Source organism: Tigriopus californicus, chromosome 11, assembly GCF_007210705.1.
Source record: "Tigriopus californicus strain San Diego chromosome 11, Tcal_SD_v2.1, whole genome shotgun sequence".
NCBI lineage: Eukaryota > Metazoa > Arthropoda > Copepoda > Harpacticoida > Harpacticidae > Tigriopus > Tigriopus californicus.
This window is the reverse complement of record NC_081450.1, coordinates 13,218,859-13,222,645: the sequence shown is the minus strand read 5'-3', so window position 1 is coordinate 13,222,645 and position 3,787 is coordinate 13,218,859.

The following is a 3,787-nucleotide window of genomic DNA, read 5'->3' as shown; positions in this document are numbered from 1 at the left end:
GACACTCGACAGATCCTGTTCCTTCCTCCCCAAGTCCAATTGCATTTGGAGAATGGTTCACTGAACCCATCTGAGGGTGGGTGACAAGTGAGCTCCACTTTTTTGGAAGTGATTTGATGGATGTGCCAGATGGGAACAGAATGGGGGCTTATTGAATTAGAGACACAATAGCGAGCTCATTGCTGAGCCAGCTGTGTGCGTGTGTGTCTGTATTTCTTCACTTGTCGAAGTGAGATATGAAGAATAGAGAGACGATTCACAATGGCGACTTAATGTAGTGGAGTGTCGAAATCAAGGCATCTAGACCTTTTTTTGAGTCAACAACTCTTTTGGGTTAGCTATGAATGTTCATGAAAAAGCGGGGCTGTGGCTCAAGGTTGGACCGGATAATCGTAAAAATGACGAAACTAGGTTGCACCTTGTTCGAAAGATGGATGATTATTTATGACTGGTTTTGCTCTTGAACTGAGACTTTATGTCACACCATGTGTCCCAACAGATAACCTGATTAGGATTTTTATTTTTCCTTCAAGTTTTTTTGAGGGATTGAGAGGCATTAAAATGAAAAGTGAGATGACACTGACTCAAGCTAAAATTGAACTAAGAAAGTGACAGTGTATGAAATGTATGCTTATAATATTAAGTTTTATACATTTTGCAATCCGACTTGACTGAGAGACGTGCTTCTTTCATTATAATATCAGCGATATTTTTGTAATTTTTAAAGAGATGTAAGCTCACTCATGAGTTTTACATAGGGCCGAGGTCCATTTGATGAAAATCTTACCAATTCTGTGTCTATCCGAATGGTTTTGTTGAACCTTAGAAACGGCTCATTTTGCTCTTAACAACGCTCAAATTTTTAGAACACTTCTTGTTTTCTATTTACTCAAAACCTCTAAAAAATAGATTCTCACAATTTATTGGCCTCTGAAAACATGAATTCCTTTTCCGCACTTCATTTCTAATGGATTAATTGCATGAGACATGCAAGAACAACACGTCATTTAGTTCGTAATTTCGTTAATATTAATTACTTGAATAAGGCGAGCCATCATGTCCGAATTCAGATTTTGTAATTCTCTTGAAGATTGAAAACTATTTTTTGGAATATTCAATGTGATTGGCTAAACGTGACTTCCCAATGACATTTTTCAGCTTTTGTGGATGCAATGTTTAGTGAGATTCCGGCAACTGTCACACTCAGCGTTTATCCTTGAGTGGCTCCCTCAGGGTCACTTCCGATCCCCAAAATCACGCTCATTACTAAATTGATCGTTTCTCAGCCAGCTCCGATATGTTGAGAAACCTGATGTTGACTTTGGTCCAGTGTTAATCCATATAGACAAGTACAAGGTTCACTTTGGAGAGTAATGGGCCCTAAGACTACTTTCAATGGTGAGTGGTCGAGAAACTCAATTAAGTGACCTCTTGGGGTCTCGATTTTGATTTCTGAACCCTGGCAACCCTGGTGAGGAATCCAAGGAAGGATCAATTACAGACAGTTCAGTGAGGGGTTCCTACCCCTTGGGAGACTCTCAACTTTTTGTCGAAGAGCCATCGTGAAGAACTCTTCACCTTCAAAGAGGACTTAATCAGCAGTTTACTGTATCTTTCTTACTCTCGCTCTTTCTCTCTGTTTCTCGAGGTTGGCGAGGTTTTGGCTCAACTTGTCGAGAGCATAGCCTATTTGGCATCATCCACTAGAGAGTTGCCCTTCTCTTTGGGATATCCTTCTGGGTTACTTATTAGCTAGAGAGCGAAGTCAGAGCGAAGCTGTCAAATCTATAGGGCGGAAATATTGGATAAGAAACATTTAGCTTAGAATATCTGCCCAAGCCTTCCTTTTTTTGTTATTATGATGTCTCAGGCTATTGTACAATTTAGAGTTAAGTTTCCCTTTGCTTGGCGTTTCAATTTGTATTGTTTCAAGTTTCATCCAAGGGACAAAGCAGTAATGCATTAGTTGTCATTGCAGAGGATTGCTTTGGGGTCTGTTCCGATTGTCGTGAAACATTGGTTATTTGCTTGTCGTGGGTCACGATAAAAGACAAATGTATCTTCGCAAACGATGTTTGCAGTCCCAAATGCGGCTGACCTTTGAGATTGAAGGTTCTTTTTTTTCGATGTCATCTTTAGATGGCAAATTGTAATTTTTGCTCGCTCCAAATATATTTGACCTTCAACGAGACAAAAAGCTTTTTGACTTCAATACAAAAGCATCAAAGTGAATTCGGTTATTTAAAGTCATGCTCTGTCTTCTTGGTGTCTTGCCAATGGCCTGGCAAACATTGACACAAGTTAGAAGTCATGTTTCTTAAATGAAACCGACAAGATTTATGGTGACAAGAAGGCCCTCTGTTACCCCAGGGTCGCCATCGAGTACTTCCACTGATCTTCAGGCCCAACCTCACGCACTTTGAAGATCGCTTACCATGGCCACCCTGAACATATTCAGACACATTTGTAAATGGTTTATTCGCATGACAAGCGTCGGTTGTTTGGAGGCTTGGTGAGCTGGGACGAAGTACAAAGCAAAGGCCCATATTGGGCATTGAATCAAAAGGCTACACATATTTCATTACCAGTATGTCTTACATGTTCTAGATTCATGGAACTATCCACCACGACCAATACGATTGCTACGTGGTACCGTCATCACACGACAATGCAGGTCCACAAATGTCTTCTAATCGACATGCCAACGTAAAGGTTTTTTATGCCCTTTGTTCAGGTTATGCCAGAAAATCACGACTGTTCCAATTAAACGTACAAATTGGTCCACATAGGATCCTATTTACTGCAAGACGTAAGATTGACAAATTATTTATTTACCAATACCTTGGTTGAGTAATACCAGTATTGGGTTTAGAAACGAAAGAAAAGATCCATTTTGGATATTGGCTTTCATATTTTTGGTATTGAGGGTGCGAGGGTCAGGGGGTTGTTGAGTTTTTTTCCGACAGGCAGTGCCATGTCCAATATTACAATGGTTCTCCGTTTTTGGAGATGGATTAAAATCTAAACGTTTCCTTGAGAAAAATTCGAAGGGAGAATCGAACCGGGGCTAAGAAATCTCTCCGTATTGAACCAAACCTCCTCCCTAAAAATCATACCCCATGCTTCCAACAACAGGATTGGACACCATCACACTTATCTGGACAAACGCCTCTTGTCTTGTGCGTATCATCTCCAGATTTGAAGTCGGCCCTTCAGCATCACCTGGTTCTCCCTTGGGATTTCATTGATTTTTGTAAAGGCCAATTAGGCTCGTGAACCATGGCCATTTGTCAAGTTTCTGCGTCCAATATCTCATTTAGTTTCCGTGTACACAGTTTTTTTGTTGTTAGGATGCTTCCGGTTTTCAAACCGCAACAATTAATCACTCCACCGTTCTTCTTCTTCTTCCCTTTCTTGTGTGTTCCAAACGTGTTCCAAAGAGATTTCGCACATCCGCCTTGGCCGTACAGCAGACAATTAATCACTCCACCGTTCTTCTTCTTCTTCCCTTTCTTGTGTGTTCCAAACGTGTTCCAAAGAGATTTCGCAAGTCGAGAGTCCAAAAAAAGGGCCACGAAAAGCCCGGAGTGGATCTTGCTCGCTGCTCCTTTCTGATGGTTTTAGTATGAGATCTCCGTTTGTGAAGATGGTACATTTATCTATCCGTGAAACATGCCTTGACTTGTTCAATTATTTCTCAAGAGAAACATCTTTCAAGGCGTACACATGTTTTAAAATAACCTGACCATTCATTCATTTTGTTCCATGAATCCAGGATTTTTTTCCC